General features: G+C 45.1%; 1 protein-coding gene across 6 annotated transcripts in view; it reads right to left on the bottom strand.

Annotated features, from left to right (window-relative positions):
• LOC120926876 (nicotinamide N-methyltransferase-like) overlaps positions 1-17,615 on the bottom strand; it is a 39,681-nt gene extending 22,066 nt beyond the window's left edge. For all 6 annotated transcript variants that reach the window (XM_040337162.1, XM_040337164.1, XM_040337160.1 and 3 more), the window contains exon 1: positions 17,441-17,615. The gene's annotated coding sequence lies outside the window, so the exon portion shown is untranslated. The remainder of the gene's footprint in view (positions 1-17,440) is intronic.
• Between the last annotated feature and the right edge of the window lie 3,692 nt (positions 17,616-21,307).

Below are 21,307 nucleotides of genomic sequence, written 5' to 3'. Positions count from 1 at the left end.
GGGGGGGGGGGGTTGAACACCCCTGACCCCCCCCCCTCCCTTATCTACACCCCTGGCAGAGTTCCACCCAAAAATTTAACTTCCTCTTTAAATGATGGTAACCCCCTGACATGCCACATTTGGCATGTCATTTTTTTGGGGGGAGGAGCAGATACCCAGTTTTTATGGATGCCCAGCTCCCACTTCCTCCCCGGGCTCTGTGGCTCCAGAAGCAAGTTCACCTCTCCCCCCTCCCTCCCTGCAATCTTCTGGGACACGTCACAGGTCCCAGAAGATTGCCTGACCATTCACAGCATGTAGTGCTGCTCGCCCACAGTTAGAATGTCGACGCCTTGGGGGGGAACGGGGCTTTGTGAGTCCGCATCGCTGGACCGTGGGATAGGTAAGTGTCTGAGTACACTTTTTGTAGCTGCTGACTTTTAAGTTATTTTTGTTATATTTAACCACTTAAGGACTGGACCAATATGCTGCCTAAAGACCCAAGGTGTTTTTACAATTTGGCACTGCGCTGCTTTAACTGGTAATTGGTAAACGCTGCTTTAACTGTTTTTTTTGGACAAAAAAATAAATAATCTATGGACTCAACATGCCTCTCAGCAGTTTCCTTGGGGTGTCTTCTTTCCAAAATGGGGTCATTTGTTTTTTTTTGTGCTATTTTGGCATTTTATGGCCTTCGAAACTGTGATAGGTAGTGAGGAGTGAAATCAAAAATTTACACCCTTAGAAAGCCTGAAGGCGGTGATTGGTTTTTGGGGTCCCGTAAGCGGCTAGGCTCCCAAAAAGTCCCAAACATGTGGTATTCCCGTACTCAGGAGAAGCAGCAGAATGTATTTTGGGGTGTAATTCCACATATGGATTGATCGGTGGGTATGCCCACCATTAGAATACCTCCCTTCATCCACCCACTTCTAATGATGGGCATACATGCACCATTTATATATGCCGAAGCATGGGGGCATCCTCCCGCAAAAAAGTTATGCCGCGTACACACGGTCGGAACTTTTCTATGCCGCGTACACACGGTCTGACTTTTCAATGCCGTGTACAAATGGTCAGACTTTTCCAGAGGAAAGCCTCCGTAGGAATGTCAACTGTATGTACGCGGCATTAGGAGCAAAATCGCTCCTCCGCCCCTAATGCCCCCATGCTTCGGCATATATGCTCTTTTTTTTTTAACTGTGGTGGTGAAATCACCTCCTACAGCACTGGAGTGGCGGCTATATATCGTGGGAGCAAACACTGTTGCTGTCAAGATAAATAAGTCCGCGCAACAGCTGAATGGCGTACCTGAAAACAGTAAAGTAAATTACATACCTGAAAAGCAAGCATGAAAAAACATAACAATAAAACTATGCAGAATAGAATACAGTAAAAAAGAGCAGAACAATAGAGAGAGAATAGAGAGGGAGAGAACAATAAAACGACAACTATTTTTGTTTTTTTTATTTTTTACCACTTTTTTTGTAACTGTTCAACTGTTCGGTTCCAGGTTTGGGTCTCTCAAAATGCGATGGCATCTTGGGAGACCCTGTGTAAGTGAGCCTAGCCTGTGAAATGTTTTACCCTACACTAATAATTAACTCGTGTGTGGAAGCGTTCAAAACATTCACCAATACAAAGACCAGGATCGGCAGGACATTGGGGACAAAAATAACGGGTGTCACGCCTAAATCCGCGCTTGCTACAGACACGACATCTTCTTTGGGGGGCTCGTTGGGTAGGGGTACTCTCGAGGGCATATGAAAAATGCCTCTCATGCAGTCGGCTTACTGCATTTGGTAGGGGATGGTGAGGTACAGTACCGCCTGGATACAGGAGTTCTGTGATGATATCCATCTGGAATTGAAGGAAGGATCCGTTCTGTCCTGAAGCTCTGTACAAGACAAAAGCATTCAGTAGAGCCAATTGAAATAAATGTAGAGACACTTTTTTGTACCAGCGTCTCGTCTTACGGGCGATATGATACAGCGCCATCAACTGGTCATTGAGGTCCACCCCTCCCATATTTTGGTTATATTCGTGGACACAGAGGGGTTTCTCCACAACACCAGTCGCCGTACGAATTTGTACTGTCGTGTCTGCGTGAAGGGTGGTAAGAACGAAAACATTCCTATTGTCCCGCCACTTCACAGCGAGCAAATTTTTATATCTGCAGCAGGCTCTCGCCCCCAGCCTTAGATGAGATTCTACAAGCCTCTGGGGAAAGCCCCAGCGATTAGGTCGCACGGTGCCACATGCTCCAATCTGTTGATCAAACAAGTGACTAAAAAGTGGCACGCTGCTGTAAAAATTGTCCACATACAAGTGGTACCCCTTTCCGAATAAGGGTGACACCAAGTCCCAAACGATCTTGCCAGCGCTCCCCATGTAATCTGGGCATCCTTCCGGCTCTACCTGACTATCTTTGCCCTCGTAAACCCTAAAGCTCCATGTGTAGCCTGTGGCCCTGTCACAGAGCTTATAGAGCTTGACCCCGTATCTGGCACGCTTGTTGGGAATGTACTGCTTGAAAGACAAGCGGCCAGAAAATTTAATGAGGGACTCATCAACGCATACAACTTGCTGGGGATTAAACAAGGCTGCAAAACGGTCGTTGAAATGGTTTACGAGGGGCCGAATTTTGTAGAGCCGGTCAAATTCAGGGTCTCCACGTGGACGACAAAGTGCATTGTCACTGAAATGCAGGAACCGCAGGATCGCCTCGTATCGTTTCCTGGCCATATGAGCAGAGAACACGGGCATATGGTCAATTGGATGTGTGGACCAATACATCCGCAATTCCGGAAATTGGTGTATGCCCATGTTGAGGGTAAGGCCCAGAAAGGTCTTAAATTCGGAAACCTCAATAGGTTTCCATTCTTTGGCAAGGAGGGTCTGGGGATTAGCGGCGATGTAGGTACCAGCATATAAATTACTCTGGTCCACAATAGATCTATAGATATCTTCCGTGAAATACAGCGAATAAAAATCAAGTGCCATAAAATTCGCTGTATCCACCTGAATACCGGGTTGGCCAGTGAATAGGGGAAGGAGGGGTGCTGCAGAAGTGGTGGGGACCCAATCAGCATAAGCAAATTCTGCAGGAAGGGCACTATGGGCACGACGGGCCAGTCTTTGTCTTCTTCTTGGTGGCAGCGGGACACTACTTGTGCTTGCCACCTTGCCAGCTTGAACTGCACTTATGGGACTCGCCACTTCGCCACGACCAGGGTGTACTAGGCCGCTGGTGCTTGCCAATCCACCAGAAGGAATAGCGGCGATAGTACTGGCTCTCTGCTCCATACGAGGGTCTTGCGGTTCTTGCTGCTCAACAACATCAGAATGGGGTCGGGTACGCCTGGCCTTAGCAGGGACCACAACTCCGTCGTCAGAGCTATCTGACATGGAGCCGCTGTCTTAAATAGGATCGTATTCTGAGCCAGATTCTGACAGATGCGTGACCTCCTCCTCTTCACTATCTGTCATGCTCAGGATCCTAAGAGCCTCTTCACCAGTGCCCATTTTGGGCTCTAAATTTAGTGGTACACTGGTGATGATTCACAGGTAAAAAAAGCACCTGACTATAGAAAGGAAAATGTAGAAAACGCTTCGAAAAAAACTGTTAGCGATCGCAGGGATCAGGCCTGTCTCTGCGAACGCTGCAATTATGTGTCTTGTGTTTTTGAAGTGACAGTGATCGATCGATACTGCACTTGGGTGGGTTGGGCTGGGCTGGGCAGAGGGGGAAAACGCAGGTGCTAGCGGGTATCTGGGCTGATTCCGCTAACAATGGGTTTTTGGGTACCCTAAACTGCTGGGTACGCTAGTATAGATCTGATCAGATCAGGTATCGATCCGTTCAGATACTATACCACTAAGGGGGGTGTATGCTTTGCGAGTGGGTGTAAGCGGTACAGGCACTAATATACAGGAAAAAGAAATCTTGCGCCAAATGAATTACACTAAATTATATACTTGATAAATCAAGTGACTAACTGAGTGAAGCTGCTCCCAAATAAAATCAGGTGACTGACTTGCATATATTGTATAGTGAGGTGAGGGGCGCTATATCAAAATAGTGGATGCGTGTCACAATGTGCGTTTGAGTAGTACACAGTGTAACTGTGTACCCAAATCTATGTGAAAAACCAAACAGATTATAGTCTAAACTCTATAAGTACAATAGTGCCAAATGCTGTGGAAAATAAATAAAATATATAAAAAAAAAAAAAAAAATTAAATTTTTTTTTAAAAGAATGTCCAGCAAATAAATAGTTAAGTGCAAAATGGATCCAGTGTTGTATCAAGTCCAGGTGCAAAATGCAAATAATCCAATCCCAAATCGCAGGGAAAAGTGCAAATGCTAAAGTGCTTGTGAATCTTCAAAATGGCCAAAGTGCGAGAAAGAAGTGATCCGCCTTCACCTATAGGTCACCAGAATAATAATGGATGGCTCCTTACCACACGGTGTTGACCAGATTACTTAAAATATGGTCGATCAGGCTTGTTTTAAATGAGGATCAGCAGGGTCTCATTGGATTCCAATGTCAGCGATTGCAGCAAATGGTGTACCAAGAAAGGAGAAGAGATACCACCATAGTGTAAAACCATTTAATATACAAAAGTTAAAATTTAAATGTTAAAATTACAATGCCAAATGGCCTCTTACTGTTGCTGGTGCCCGTTCCCGGCACTGAGGCTGTAGGTGGTGGGGATAGTAAGACAAGATAAGAGATGGCCGCGTCCTGGTCCACTAGCGTCACGTTTCAGTTATACCGTCTTCAGGAAGCGTAACCTTCCTGAAGACGGTTTAACTGAAACGTGACGTCGAGGCGGTATCCGAGCGCACACGCATAGCCACGCACTTCCGGTCTCACTGGTTGATGGACAACTAGCGGTGGAACGCACGCTAGTGGACCAGGACGCGGCCATCTCTTATCTTGTCTTACTATCCCCACCACCTACAGCCTCAGTGCCGGGAACGGGCACCAGCAACAGTAAGAGGCCATTTGGCATTGTAATTTTAACTTTTGTATATTAAATGGTTTTACACTATGGTGGTATCTCTTCTCCTTTCTTGGTACACCATTTGCTGCAATCGCTGACATTGGAATCCAATGAGACCCTGCTGATCCTCATTTAAAACAAGTCTGATCGACCATATTTTAAGTAATCTGGTCAACACCGTGTGGTAAGGAGCCATCCATTATTATTCTGGTGACCTATAGGTGAAGGCGGATCACTTCTTTCTCGCACTTTGGCCATTTTGAAGATTCACAAGCACTTTAGCATTTGCACTTTTCCCTGCGATTTGGGATTGGATTATTTGCATTTTGCACCTGGACTTGATACAACACTGGATCCATTTTGCACTTAACTATTTATTTGCTGGACATTCTTTTAAAAAAAAAATTAAAAAAAAATTTAATTTTTTTTTTTTTTTTTTTTTTTATATATTTTATTTATTTTCCACAGCATTTGGCACTATTGTACTTATAGAGTTTAGACTATAATCTGTTTGGTTTTTCACATAGATTTGGGTACACAGTTACACTGTGTACTACTCAAACGCACATTGTGACACGCATCCACTATTTTGATATAGCGCCCCTCACCTCACTATACAATAGGTACAGGCACTAACCTAACGCTGCCTGGGGCGACGCAGACCCTGACTGACGCTAAAATTTTATTTATATCACCCGCCGGGCGATCAGGGGGTTAAACCTTTATTGGGTTATATACGGCGGGTGCCCTGATGCTATAAACAGCAAACTAACTAACCAGCGTCAACCGTAACACTTATACGGTGATCACTGGTGAAAGGGTTAACTAGGGGGCAATCAGGGGTTAAAAACTTTATTTATGGGGGTACCTAACGCTATAGAACCTGGCGGCCTAGCCTAGCGGCAACAGTGACACTAATACAGCGATCAGAAAAACGATCGCTTAGTGACACTGGCAATAGGGGGTGAAAGGGTTAACTAGGGTGGTGATCAAGGGGTTAAACCTTTATTAGGGGGGGTAGGGGGATACCCTGGACCTAGAGGGGGCTAAGACTAACTGCCCTAACACTTTTTTCTGTCACACTGACACTAAATGCAGTAATCAGAAAATAAATGATCACTGCATTCAGTGACACTGTTACAGGAGACTGGGGGGGGTGATCGGCGGTGACTGGGGGGGGGTTAAATGTGCCTATGTGTGCTGGTGTAAGTGTGCTGTTGGTGGAACTTACTTGTGTGATGTCTTCTCTCCGCAGCGGTGGTCGATATGACCACCACGAGGAGAGATCACACACTTCCTTCATCCTGTGTTTACACTAAACACAAGAAGAGGCGGGGGGGGGCGCTGGCATTGGCTGAGAGCGATCGCAAGGGGGTGGCTGAAAACGAACAGCCGCCCCCTCATCCCGGATCGCTTCTGCAGCCAACGGAACCGCCGCATGTACCGGGGGGGGGTCCCGATCGGACCCCCGACCCACGTCTAGGCAGGCACGTACAGGTACGTTGATGTGCCTGTCCGTGCCATTCTGCCGACGTATATGTACATGCGGCGGTCGGCAAGTGGTTAAATGTGTTTTTGTTGAGAAGTGTTTTATTGCTGTTGTTGAGTATCCTGATAAATTTTGTTGTATGTATACAATGACAATAAAGTATATCTTATCTTTCAAGAAACTAATCCATTAAATATTCTCACCATACACAATTTGCCAGATATAACATGTTGGGAAACACCTGAATGGAGAGAATCCACATACAGTTCCACACAGGTAAGGTGCTGCAACCCAATTATACCTCTCTCTAGCTGTAGTATGGCACTTCACTGTGCCAGACTAGCAGTCTTCATCTGCTTCACGGTAGGCACTCATGAACGAACGTTAGCAACAAAGTGAAGGTAGAAAAAAATCTTCTTTATTGTAAATAAGGAGCAAAATGTTCCATGGTAACATGTTCCAGTCCAGAAAAAGCCCTCATTCATAGCCTTGTTACAACAACACTGAGGGCCCGTACACACGACCGGATCTGTCCGCTGATACTTGTCTGCGGACCAGTTTCAGCAGACAAGTTCGGTCATGTGTACGGCCGACCGGACAGGTTTCCAGCGGACATTTGTCAGGCCGACCGTTTTCCAGCAGACAAAAATTTCTTAGCATGCTAAGAAACCTGTCCGCTGGAAACCCATCCGTCGGACATGTTCGGTAGTCTGTACAGACTCACCGGACATGTCCGCTCGGCCGCCATCCCTCGCATGCGTCGAAGTGATTCGACGCATGCGTGGAAGCATTGACCTTCCAGGGCCGCGCACGTCGCCGCGTAATCATCGTGGCGACGGCGCGGCCATGTCACCACGTATCGTGTACGCACTAATTTCTGTATAAAGGTGTGTACAACCATCAGACAGAAATCTCCGGGCGGACATGTCCGCTGAAAACGTGTGTACAAGGCCTGACAATACAGACATATAGCAGATCAACTACTCAACACACCTCCAGTAATTATTTCAAATAGATTCACCAACACATGGAAGTGGACTGCTATAATGGCATGAAAAAAACGAATTCACACCAATGATCATTCATTAAGAAAAAATAATAAAATCAATAAAACTGAGGGAACATGTTATTATTATTATTATTATTATTATTATTATAATTATACAGGATTTATTTAGTGCTGACAGTTTGTGCAACACTTTACAACAGTAGGGCAGACAGTAAAATTACAATACAATTCAATAAAGGAGGAATCAGAGGACCCTGCTCATTAGAGCTTACAGTCTAGGAGGGAGGGTCAAGTGATACGAAAGGGGAATAACTGTGGGGCATGAGCTGATGAAGAAAATAAAAGAACAGTTGTTAGGTGGAGGCAGGGTAGGCTTCTCCGAAGAGAAAAGTTTTCAGGGATTGCCTAAAAGTAGATTATTTGGAGATAGTCTGACAGTTTGAAGTAGGGTATTCCAGAGGATGGGAGAGGCTTGGGAGAAGTCCTGGAGGCGAATATGGGAGGAAGTGATGAGGAAGCTAGAGAGCAGGAGGTCTTGGGAGGAACGAAAGGGGATGATTAGTTTGCTATTTTGAGACTAGACTATTGATGTAGCTGGGGGCAGAGTTGTGGATGGCTTTGTAACTTATTGTTAATATTTTGAATTTAATTAGTTGGGTGAGTGGCAGCCAATGGAGGGATTGGCAGAGAGGGGCAGCAGACGCTGAGCAGTTTGTAAGGTGGACGAGTCTGGAAGCAGTATTTATGATTGACTGAAGAGGGGATTGTTTAAAGGTAAGCCAATGAGGAGGGAGTTGCAGTAGTCGAAGCGAGAGATAACCAGGGAGTCAGGAGCTTTGTGATTACATTGGTTAGGAAGGGACATAGCTTGGAGATGTTGCAGAGGTTGAGGCAGCAAGCTTTGGAAAGGGATTGGATGTGGGACCGAAAGGAGAGTTCAGATAACACCTAGCACCCTGGCATTTGGGGATGGGTGGATGGTTATGCCATCTTGACAGAGAAGTCAGGGGAAGAGGCACACAGGGGAGGAAATATTATGAGCTTGGTTTTGGACAAGTTGAGTTTGAGGAAGTGGTGTGACATCCAGATAGATATGTCTGTTAGTAAGTTAGTGATGCGTGAGGAGACTGATGGAGTGAGTTGAAGAGTAGAGAGATAGATTTGGGTGTCGTCAGCATAGAAAAGATATTGAAAGCCGTGTGAGGCAATCAGCTGACCCAGGGAAGAGGTGTAGATTGAAAATCAGAGAGGTCCAAGAACAGAACCTTGGGGGATTGGATTGGAGGAGGACAAGGGTGGCAAAGCATAGATTATAGAAATAGACTATTGTTAAAGGGGTTGTAACGGTTAGTTTTTTATTTTCTAAATAGGTTCCTTTAAGCTAGTGCATTGTTGGTTCACTTACCTTTTCCTTCGATTTCCCTTCTAATTTTTTTTCTTTATTTGAATTTCTCACTTCCTGTTTCTCCTCAGTAAACTTGCCACCATCATCCGAGCGGTGGTTAGTCAGCCAGAACAGCTTACTGAACAGCATACTGAGGAGGAACAGGAAGTGAGAAATTCAGACAAAGAAAACCAATAAAAAAAAACATTTAGAAGGAAAATCAAAGGGAAAGGTAAGTGAACCAACAATGCACTAGCTTAAAGAAACCTATTTAGAAAATAAAAGACAAACCTTTACAACCCCTTTAACCCAAATGCAGATCCAGGTCCCACGTGAGGTTTAACCCCAGAAGTGACCTGGTCTACAGTCTGTGTATTCACCATGCTTCCCTTTGCAATAATCTGCAATGTCTGTCTTCTCCTCTTTGCAATCCATACACTCTCTCAATGCCACAAAATCTAAAAAAAGTAGTATCCCCTCCATGCACAACTCTAAAAAGTCATGAGACATTAGATATTTGTTTTGCTTGTAAATTAATGGAGTCGCAGAAGTGTTCTTCAATGCGAGTTCTAAGACAGCATATAGTACAACCCACATGCTGCACACAACATGCAGTGCAAGATATAAATTATACTTCATAAGTTGAACCGCAGTCAATAAAACACATAACCTCAACGTGTTCCCCTGTAAGTAAAGATTCAAAGTTTATTGTACATAGATTCAAACGACAATATCTGCATATTTTAATGCCACAGGCAAAGGAGCCTATGCATGACAACCAGGTGGAAGATTTACTTTTTGAGCTAAACAAACTTGGAGAGTGTACCTAATGTAGGTGCTCTACGACTCCAGAATCTGCATCCATGTCCCAAGACAGCATGCAGTTCCTTGTCAGTATATAAGATGGGTAAATTCTTCTTAATAATGTTTACAATATGATGGTACTCTTTTAAGAAAGTAGTTTCAAATGTAACTTCCTTATTAGCTATTAAGTTATTTGTGTATGTGCATACCTCTCCTCCTTTCTGTACATTCGACTTGCACAGTAAAATATTCCTGTCTCTCACTTCAAAAATTCTTCTACCACATTCTATGCTCCAAGGGGAAAAGCCTCTATCCGAGAATCTTTTTCTTGCTCATACATCACGGGACACAGAGCTTTAAATACCTAATGGGTTATGTAGTCACCACAGATGATTGGACACTGGTAAACCCAATTAAAATTTAGTTCCTCCCCTATATAACCCTTCCTAAATAGAGAGTACCTCAGTTTTTTCGCCAGTGTCTAAGGTGGTTGGTCACATGTGCTAAGAAGAAAAAGCTCTTTTAAAGGTTTTCTGCGGAGGCCTAGGAGCTATAACTGGATCCATACCTCGGGCTGACATCAAAAGCCTAAGATGGGTGGTACCCGGGCCTCGTGTAAAGAAGAAATGAGGTTTGCCTGTAATGTCTCTCTGCGGAGGTCTGGGCTCTGGGATCCAGGCTTTGGTGTACTAATTCAACTGTGGCACGAAAAGTTACTGGCAGAGACTTCTACAGGTCCAGGTATGAGGTTCATCTAAGTAGGAACTCTTGGTAAACCTGAAGGTTGGCACAACATACCCACCGTGATGGGTGAAATCTGGATCTACTTTTTAGTAGCTTTCCTACGGCGTGGATAAGATAAGAGAGGATCATTTTTAAAATAAATGTTATTTTCTGTGAGTAGGATGTCTTTCCTGGTTTTCACCACTAGACGGAGTAAGTACATACCTGGTGTATTCTTACATAGCCATCCAGGACACGCTCAGTGAAGTCAGTCAGTTACACCACTCACCTTCCTCCGCTGCAGGCTCTGCCACAAATGCATACAGGGGTCCCCCAAGAATCCCCAGTGATCTGCTCTCCCTTCCTCTTCGCCTTGGGCACTGCCATGACGGTCGGCGCGCGCGCCGGGAGAAAGCTTTATGTACTGTCTATAGGCAGATGGAGAGGAGGAGGGCCATGGTTACTCGTGCCCGTCGGCGCACCTGGTACGCAGAAATCGTAAGGATGGTAGAAGGAAGACCTTGGGTTCTCCCACTACGCTCGGGCCTACTATAACAGGGTCCAATATTCCATCCTGCCTTACAAAGTCAAAATTTGACGGTTTGGCTGTTGAGACCCACATTCTGAGAAGACGTGGGCTCTCACGTCCAGTCCTATCCACTCTAGTCAATGCTAGGAAGCCGGCCTCCAGGCTTATCTACTACAGAATCTGGAAGGCATATGTTTCCTGGTGTCAACCCAGAAGGTGGCATCCTAGGAAGTATGCCATTAACCACTTAAGGACCGCCTCCTGCACATATACGTCGGCAGAATGGCACAGCTGGGCACATCCATGTACAGGTACGTCCTGTACTAGTACCCAGCCGTGGGTCGTGACCCGGTCCGAAGCTCCGTGACTGGGACAGCGGGACTCGCGGACCCAATCGCCGCTGGGGTCCCGCGATCGGTCCCCGGAGCTGAAGAACGGGGGGAGCCGTGTGTAAACACGGCTTCCCCGTTCCTCACTGTGGCGGCAGCATCGATCGTATAATCCCTTTTATAGGGGGACACAATCGATGACGTCACACATACAGCCACACCCCCCTACAGTTGTAAACACACTTCAGGGAACACATAACCCCAACAGCGCCCCTGTGGTTAACTCCCAAACTGCAACTGTCATTTTCACAATAAACAATGCATTTTAAATGCATTTTTTGCTGTGAAAATGACAATGGTCCCAAAAATGTGTCAAAATTGTCCGAAGTGTCCGCCATAATGTCGCAGTCACGAAAAAAATCGCTGATCGCCGCCATTAGTAGTAAAAAAAAAATAATAATTATAAATGCAATAAAACTATCCCCTATTTTGTAAACGCTATAAATTTTGCACAAACCAACCGATAAACGCTTATTGCAATTTTGTTTACCAAAAATAGGTAGAAGAATACGTATCGGCCTAAACTGAGGAAAATATTTTTTTTATATATATTTTTGGGGGATATTTATTATAGCAAAAAGTAAAAAATATTGCATTTTTTTCAAAATTGTCGCTCTATTTTTGTTTATAGCGCAAACAATAAACGTAGAGGTGATAAAATACCACCAAAAGAAAGCTCTATTTGTGGGAAAAAAAGGACGCCAATTTTGTTTGGGAGCCACGTCGCACAACCACGCAATTGTCAGTTAAAACGATGCAGTGTCGAATCGCAAAAAGGGGCCTGGTCTTTTACCTGCATTTTGGTCCGGGTCTTAAGTGGTTAATAGGATTCTTGCCTTTCTTCAGTTGGGATTAAATATGAAGTTGGCCTTGAGCACTATCAAGGGCCAAATCTCGGCCTTGTCGGTATTCTTTCAAAAACCGCTTGCCTCTCATTTCCTAATCCGGCCTTTGTTAAGGAAGCGCTATGCCTGAATCCGCAGGTTAAGTCCCCTGTGTGCTCATGGGATTTGAATTTGGTATTGTCTGTTTTACAGAAATTACCCTTTGAACCATTACACCATGCTTCTCCAAGTCTTTTGACAAAGAAACAGTTTTTTTTTATTTTTTTTTTTTAATTTTTTATTTATAACAAGGGCAGGGCCCACACGGCCCGACTCAACACATGTCATATCTGAATACATTTCTGAATACACACTCCAATCAACGGTACAAAACATGGTACATTGTAGTATATCCAACACATCAACATAACTGTCCCTCCTACATCACATAGGAGGGGGTATCCAACTCAACATGTCTGTAGGATGACCCGAGCACCCCAGGAGATAACACCGGCGCCCCAACCGCCTTAAAGTCGCAGCAATGAAGCGGAACCTCCCCTGGATGTGGGAATCGGATCAGAGCCAACTTGTGGTGACGTCGGTCGCATGCGCCCTAGCCCTCCCTTTTCCATTTATCAAGGAAGGAGAGAATGAAATAGAGAAGAATCTAAGAGAGAGGGGGGTAGAATAGCAAGCGGTCAGAGCTTAGGGGGAGAGAAAAGAGAGAGAAATGTGGGGGGGGAGGGATGAGGGGGATCAGGCCCCCGTGCCGAAAAGGAACACCCGGTCACTTCCGCACTGTCCTAAACGGTCTCCTATATAGACCGGGGGAGGGGGGTGGGGAGACTGAAATCTCACGAGGGGACATGTATTCATACGCCAGCGGAGGGGTCTCTTAATGCTTGCCCCTGAGCGGAGAATATGAAAATGTTCCACAATTGCCAGGTGTTAGTGAATGTTTCCTGCCTGTTTTGCGATGTGAGGATGAGATCTTCCATGTGCTTTATCTCTTCCACCCTAGTCAGCCAAGAGGCAATAGTCGGTGGGAGTGTGGCTTTCCAGTGAAGCGGGATGCAGGCCTTGGCTGCGTCGAGCAGGTGTCTGATCACAGACTTTTTGTATACCTTCTCCGGGATGTTCGATGCATGCAGGAGAAAGAATGCAGGATCGTCTGGTATGATGCGATCCGTGAATTTCTGGGACACCTCCCGTACCACCCGCCAAAAGTGGCGTAGGCCGGGGCATGACCAGAAAATATGTAGGAGTGTACCCTTGTCAGCTTGGCATCTCCAGCAAAGGTCTGACGTTGCCGGAGTTTGTGAAGCAGTGCTGGGGTTCTGTACCACCTCGACACCAATTTATAGTTAGTCTCCTGGGTTTTGGCACAGATGGAGGACTTGTGGGTAAATCGGAGGATGCGCTGTCGTCTGGATTCATTGAAATGGCAATTCAGTTCCATCTCCCATTTAAGCAAATCCGGAGGTGCAAAGTCTGCCTTTGGTACGTTTAAAAGTTCATAGACTACTGAAAGCGTGTGCGTTATGGTGCCCGAGGTGTCACAGAGTTCCTCTAGTGTCGTGAGCGGGCGGTCGTTAGCAGCAGGGGGTGTCAAGGAGTGTAGGAAGTGGCCTAGCTGCCTGGACCTCAAAAAGTCCAGTCGAAAAGGGCCCGCGGGGTCCGAAAGTTCTGCTACGGTGTTCCAACGTCCACCCGTACTGAAGTGGGCGGCCTGGCACAAACCCGCGTCGCCCAGTCTCTGAAAGACTGCGTCGTGCATTCCCGGTGCGAACCCGGGGTTTCCCAGTATGGGATATATAGGCGAGTTGGTAGAGGATATGGTGGCCTGGGAAATGATACGAGCGCAAACTCGTGCCGTGTTACCAATAAGTGGGTGCCGCCGGACTTCCACCGGTAAAGACATGTAGCACCAGGGGGCCCTGTTGAGGGGGACTGTACTTTGGTTTTGTTCTAACTGTGTCCATAATTTGGTCTCTTGGTGCCGACACCAGTCTACCAACCTCCCTAGGTGAATTGCCCGGTGATAGTCCCGAATGTCGGGTAGCGCAAGCCCGCCGTGGTGTTTGGGTAGGACTAGTAACTTATGCGACAGACGCGGTCTCTTCTTAGCCCAAAAAAACTCGGTAAATGCGGACTGGACCTGCTTAAAGAATGATATCGGGATGTGTACTGGTAACGCTTGCATAAGGTAAAGGAATTTCGGGAAGATCGACATTTTTAAAATGTTACACCGGCCCACCCAGGAGTGCAGACCCGTGTGCCACTGATTCAGCAGCGATCTAATGGTTCTCAGCAGGGGAGGGAAGTTGAGGTCGTATAGTCGCGAGAAAGTGTGGGGAATATAGGTGCCCAGATATTTCAGGGCAGTCGTCGTCCACTTCAGTTTGAAGCTGGATTGTAGTTGTGAGAGTTGCGCCTGCGGTATGCCCACTCCCATTGCCGCTGACTTTGCAAAGTTAATTTTTAAGTTGGAGAGCGCCCCGTATTTTGCGAATTCGCGAAACAAATTGGGAATAGAGACCGAGGGAGCCGCGAGCGAGAACATCAAGTCATCCGCGTAAGCCGATACCTTATGTTGAGTGTGGTTAATCGTCACACCTAAAATGTTGGGATTTAGGCGTACCTGGCATAGGAACGGTTCCAGCGAGAGGGCAAAAAGAAGAGGGGACAGTGGGCACCCCTGGCGCGTCCCATTCGTGATTGGGAAGGATTCCGAGATCACCCCATTAGCCCGCACCTTAGCCGACGGGTCCGCATATGTTGCCGAGATCCAGCCTAACATATTGCCTCCCAACCCTACGTGGCGCAGTGTAGCAAACATAAAAGCCCAGCTGACCCTGTCGAACGCTTTTTCGGCATCTGTGCCTATAAAGACGCTGGGGGTGTTAGTGCGGGTGGCCGAATATAACAGGTTTAGGACCTTAATGGTATTATCCCTCGCCTCTCTCGTGGGAACAAACCCAACTTGGTCTAGGTGTATTATGCGGGGTAGGTGGGCCTGCAGTCTAGTGGCTATAATTTTGGTGAACAGTTTAAGGTCCGTGTTAAGTAGGGAGATAGGTCGATAGCTCCCGCAGTAGGTCGGGTCTTTGTCATCTTTGGGAATAACCGCAATTTGAGCTTGGAGTGTCGTAGTGTGTAGTGTTCCCCCCTTAGCAAGGCCGTTAAGGAGTCTGGCCAGATGGTCGCCCAGTACTGGGATCAGTGTCTTGTAATATTGGAGCGGAAGTCCGTCCGGCCCCGGTGCTTTCCCCAATTTTGTGTTATTTATCGCAAGCTGTATCTCGGGCAGCGTGATGGGTTCCTCTAGCAGGTCACGCGTCTCAGTAGGTAGGGAGGGCATACCGGACGAGGTTATGTAGTCTGTGATGTGGTCATGCGGTGGAGGCGTCGTGGGTAGGTTGTATAGTGACTCATAGAATTTTTTAAATTCCTGAGTTATTTGTTGGGGCATGGATACTTTTTGTCCCGACGGAGAGTGTACATACGGAAGAAACAGTTTTTTTCTCATAGCCATATCCTCAGCAAGGAGGGTATCGGAATTGGCGGCTCTTTTGTGTAAAGAACCGTATATGGTTATTCATGATAACAGGGTGGTGCTGCGTCCTCACCCGACTTTCTTACCTAAGGTAGTTTCAGGATTTCATCCTAATCAAGATATAGTCCTACCGTCTTTTTTTCCAGATACACAGTCTGCCGAGGAAGAGAGTCTGCACTCTCTAGATGTTGTAAGAGCGGTAAAAGTTTATCTGCAAGCTACGGCTCAGATACGAAAGACTGATTGTCTGTTTATTCTGCCTCAGGGCCCAAGGAAGGGCCAGACAGCGTCGAAATCTACTATTGCATGTTGGATTCGACAAGTTATTATTCAGGCCTATGGTTTAGAAAAGAAGATTCCTCCTTTTCAGGTGAAAGAGCACTTGACTAGAGCAGTTGGTGCTTCATGGGCAGTGCATCACCAGGCCTCCATGGCTCAGATCTGTAAGGCTGCTACTTGGTCTTTGGTCCATACATTTACTAAGTTCTACCAGGTAGATGTGAGAGGGTATGAGGATGCAGACAGCAGTATAGATCCTCTGGCCCGATGGCGGTCTTATTTCTGACCCGTGTCTCCCTCCCTTCGATTTAAGCATTGCTATGGGACATTCCATTAAGTAATTAAGGCTCTGTGTCCCATGATGTATGAGCAAGAAAATAGGATTTTTAATACAGCTTGCCTGTAAAATCCTTTTCTTGGGAATACATCACGGGACACAGAGCTCCCGCCCCTCTTCGGAGTTAAACGTGGGACACCTATTACTTTGCTACAAAACTGAGGTACTCTCCATTTGGGAGGGGTTATATATGGGAGGAATTCAATTTTAATTGGGTTTACCAGTGTCCAATCACCTGTGGTGACTACATAACCCATTAAGTAATTAAAGCTCTATGTCCCGTGATGTATTCCCAAGAAAAGGATTTTACAGGTAAGCTGTATTAAAAATCATATTTTTAGGCTGGGTTCGCACTATTGTGAATTGGATGGGGTTTTCCCTGCATCCAATTTGCATAGCAGGAGATTGTGACCTGCTCTCTATGGAGCCGGTTTACACATCTCTGCAGCGGTTCCGAATTGTACAGGAGTCTTGTGCATCTTCTGGTTCCCATTTCTGGTCCGAATTCAGTCCAAAATTCGGGCTGAAATCGGACCTGAAATGGTGAATGGAGATGCACCAGGCTCCTGCTGTGAGCTCTTGCGTTCTCTAGTGTAAACCCAGCCTTAATAATTTTAGATTATTTTTCAAAAAGTGCAATAGTTGTACAATTCCTACTAGCCTGGATAAACTCACCCACTATTTAAGCTTTTATTTATGAAACAGATGACATTTAGTCGTATACAGGTTAGTGTTCCCTGCACACAATTTGGGAAAGTAGTGGAATAAACTGATCCTGTGTCCAAATTGCTCTGTAAAGTGACATCTAGAAAGTCTATACAGGTGGCAAGAAATGTAGTGGTACATTGGAGATTGAAGTTGTTATTTAAATATCCCAAAACTTTAGTTTTGTGGTGTCCCATATACCATATAGTCAGTAGGTCATCTATGTAGCGGCCGAACCAATGCAGGTATCTGGCAAATGGGTTATGACGTGTAAAAAGAAAACATTCTTCCCACCATCCCATAAATACATTTGCATATAATAGGAGCCATCAAACATAAAATAAATTGTGAGTTAAAAGATACTCAATACATTAAAGCAAATACTTCTGCAGAGTAGGATCTATACTGTTTTAGATGATACTTAACTGCTTGTAAAGCCAGATGGTGGGAAATACACAATTTTTGGAAACTTGTAATAGCTCAAAGGTGTCACGTTTTTTGGAGGTTCTCCTGAATCTGAGAATACTGACTCCACTGATGCCCTGGAAAGAGATGAGGTTCAAGAGTTCATGGTATCAGATGTTTCTGACTGCGAGTCTGATATGTTATGTTGCGTATTGGAATACCTGAATGATTAACTTTTACGTTAATTTTTAGTCAATGCAGAATTCTTTAGAAACACACAAACAAAATCAACGTGAAAATGGACTGGGCTATCGACGATAAATTATTATTTTTTCAATAAGGCCGCGTACACACGGTCGGACAAAACCGATGAGAATGGACCGAGGTTCAGTTTCATCGGTCCAAACCGACCGTGTGTATAGCCCATCGGTCTGTTGTCCTTCGGTCCAAAATTGTAAAACATGCTTTAAAATCGAACCGATGGCCCGCTGCCTGATCGGTCCAAACCGATGGTTAGTACAGAAAGCATCGGTTCAAAACCCACGCATGCTCAGAATCAAGTCGACGCATGCTTGGAAGCATTGAACTTCATTTTATTCAGAACGTTGTGTGTTTGACGTCACCGCGTTCTGACCCGATCGTTTTTTGGAACGATGGTGTGTACGCACATCAGACCATCAGGCCACTTCATCGGTGAACCGATGGAAATGGCCCGTCAGACCATTCTCATCGGTTTGGAACGACCGTGTATACGCGGCCTCAGTCTCAAACACCATAAATAATGGGTGGACACAGACACTACAATTTTGCAACAAGGTTCAAAAACTAGCCGTTTACCATTAAGGTATTTACCGATAAGGCAATAATGATTTTCCCCTCCTTTAGATCCCCTAACTTATTGGGTAAAATTTGGCAGATAAATATCTGCATTGGACTAATTTGACCCATGATCCCGCTGCCATCAAATAACCAGGTGAAGTTTGTCTAGAGCTATGCCAAACAGGCAACCTAAAATTACCAAATTGTGGCAAAATTGTTTGTCAGACTCTCCTAAAATGGCTGCCCATTACTGGCTGTAGTTGTCTTTCCAAAATGGCATCTACAGTAGCTATGTTGGTGCTGTGTCCTGGCATTACTGAAGTGTCAGATGATGGGATGTCTCAGATGATTTGTGTGTAGTCTGACGAGGTTTCCCGTGTGTTCAGCTGATGTTAGATCTGCTCTGAGTGTGTCCTCTGGCCGTTTTATTGAGTGGCCAAACAATACACTAATAAAATTTGACAAAACCTGGCCCAGAAGGTGGCCAGAGGGTGGAACCTCTCCTTATTGGTGGGTTAGTTTGATAACCACTTATGTGTTTACTTTTGTACCTATTATCTCCCTTGACGACCAGGTGGTACTCTATGACAAGAATTGTTTATCCGACGTTTATTTGGAAAATCTTCTGTAATAGTTTTTCTGTGTCGTAACCAAGTTTGATATGGTAAATTAATCATTTTTATAAGCTTTCAACTATGTTATTTGGCCTAAAAACCCCAAATGCCTATGAGGCCCAGTACAGACGAGGAGACATGTCCGATTTCATCGGTCCGCAGACCGTTTTCATCGGACATGTCTCCTGGGATATTTTGGTTTGATGTGTGTACACACCATCAGACCAAAATCTCCGCAGACAGAGAACGTGGTGACGTGGCGGTGACGGTGACGCGGCGACGTGCGCAAACCAGGAAGTTCAATGCTTAGAAACTTTTGTCCGCTGGAAACCTGTCCGCTAGGCCGTACACACGGTCGGACATGTCCGCGGAAACTGGTCTGCGGACCAGTTTCAGCGGACATGTCTCCTCGTGTGTACGGGGCCTGAGAGTTTGTCATCTTTTTAATTTGTGGCAGCAGCTTTGAGATGGAAGCATTTTCCTACACAGAGATGTAATTTCAGATATAGAAATTGAAATACATAAAATAATTAGAACACTTAAAAATATTATTTGAATATAGTTATGTCACAACACACATTTTTCTAACAATATAGATTAACATTAGATAAACACATGATGGTACCCTTTTCCCAGCACTGGGTTATTTTTTAAGGATAAAGGGCCAGATTCACAAAAGGGATACGACGGCGTATCTCCTGATACGCCGTCGTATCTCTGTTTCTATCTATGCGACTGATTCATCGAATCAGTTATGCATAGATATCCATAAGATCCGACAGGTGTAATTGTTTTACACTGTCGGATCTTAGGATGCAGTACCGCGGCCGCCGCTGGGGGGAGTTTGCGTCGTAAACCAGCGTCGGGTATGCAAATTAGGAGTTACGGCGATCCACGACGGATTTTCGCGTTCGCTACGTCGCCGCTAGTCTAGTTTCCCGTCGCAAAGTTAGTCGTCGTTTTGGGTGCCCTAACTTTACTCAGCAATCGTATTGCTGTTTAAAGTATGGCCGTCGTTCCCGCATCGAAATGTAAAATTTAACGTCGTTTGCGTAACACGTCCGGGAATACGGAAGTACGCTACGCGCGTCGCCGTTCGAAAAAATGACGTCACGGCGCAAAGCACGACGGGATTTGCGAAACAGAGCATGCACAGTAGGTCCGGCGCGGGAGCGCGCCTAATTTAAATGGCACACGCCCATTTGAATTGGCCCGCCTTGCACCGGAGGCTGCCAGCGTAGTTTTCATCGCAAGTGCTTTGTGAATCAGGCACTTGCGATGAAAACTTGCGGCGGTGTAACGTATCTACGATACGTTACGCCGCCGCTCACCTACGTGAATCTGGCCCAAAGTATTTTTGTATCCAATTAAGATAAATTGCAACCTTGTGTTACCGTTTTAAGTCCTATATTTATATGACCATGATAATTATTCTATTTTGTCTGGTAAAACAATTTAAAATCCATTGGCTTGTAAGCAGGCATAAATAGACATATGTATGAAAGTCTTGACCTTTATGACTTGCAATATAGAGCTTATGAACTGACTTACTTAACTATTTGGCCCCATGTACACTGCTGCTGCTAAATGGACAGTCAGAGGCAGCTGGACACTTTTTTTAACTGCCCCTGTGAATTACATTATGTGTACATGTACACAGGTTAGTTTACTGTCATTTATAGGCAGTTGTGTTTATAGGCTTTTTTTTAAGGCAAAACATGAGACCAGACGCCAAAGTTTCTGATGTTTCAGACGCCAAATGCATCTAAATGCATTTAGGCGCATTTCGTTTATAGGCGGTTTTCTTTTTTTGGCCATTTAAAAAAAGAAAAAAAAATGTTGAATCTCTTCTTAACGCAAACGCGGCAAAACGGACAGTTTAAACGTGGGTTACTATCTGATATGAAATAATTCTGAGTGAACAAAATAGCAGCGCTAAGTTCAGTGAATGACCAAAAGTAAATATGTAAAAAAATATACCCCTGTGAAAGAGTGTATCATACATATACTAAAAAAATGTGCGTATATATATAAATATATACATATGAACATACACATAAAAATAAACCAAAATAGTTGAATAAATATAATTGAATGTTCAAAACGTTCATCCATGGGTCAAAAATAAGTAGCAACAAGCCAAGTCCATAAAAGATTAAATTTCAAGTGATTAAACTTTCAAGTGTCCACTTATGCCTGATGGACTGTTTTCATTGGTTAACCGATGAAGCTGACTGTGCCTACACACCATCGGTTAAAAAAACGATCGTGTCAGAACGCGGTGACATAACACAACGACCTGCTGAAAAAAACGAAGTTCAATGCTTCCAAGCATGCGTCGACTTGATTCTGAGCATGCGTGGATTTTTAACCGATGGTTGTGCCTACTAACGATCAGTTTTTTCCCATCGGTTAGGAATCCATTGGTTAAATTTAAAACAAGTTGGCTTTTTTT

The sequence above is a fragment of the Rana temporaria genome, chromosome 2 (genome assembly GCF_905171775.1).
Source record: "Rana temporaria chromosome 2, aRanTem1.1, whole genome shotgun sequence".
In the NCBI taxonomy this organism is placed as follows: Eukaryota; Metazoa; Chordata; class Amphibia; order Anura; family Ranidae; genus Rana; species Rana temporaria.
The sequence above is the reverse complement of the archived record's forward strand: the minus strand, read 5'-3'. Positions and strand labels throughout refer to the sequence as shown.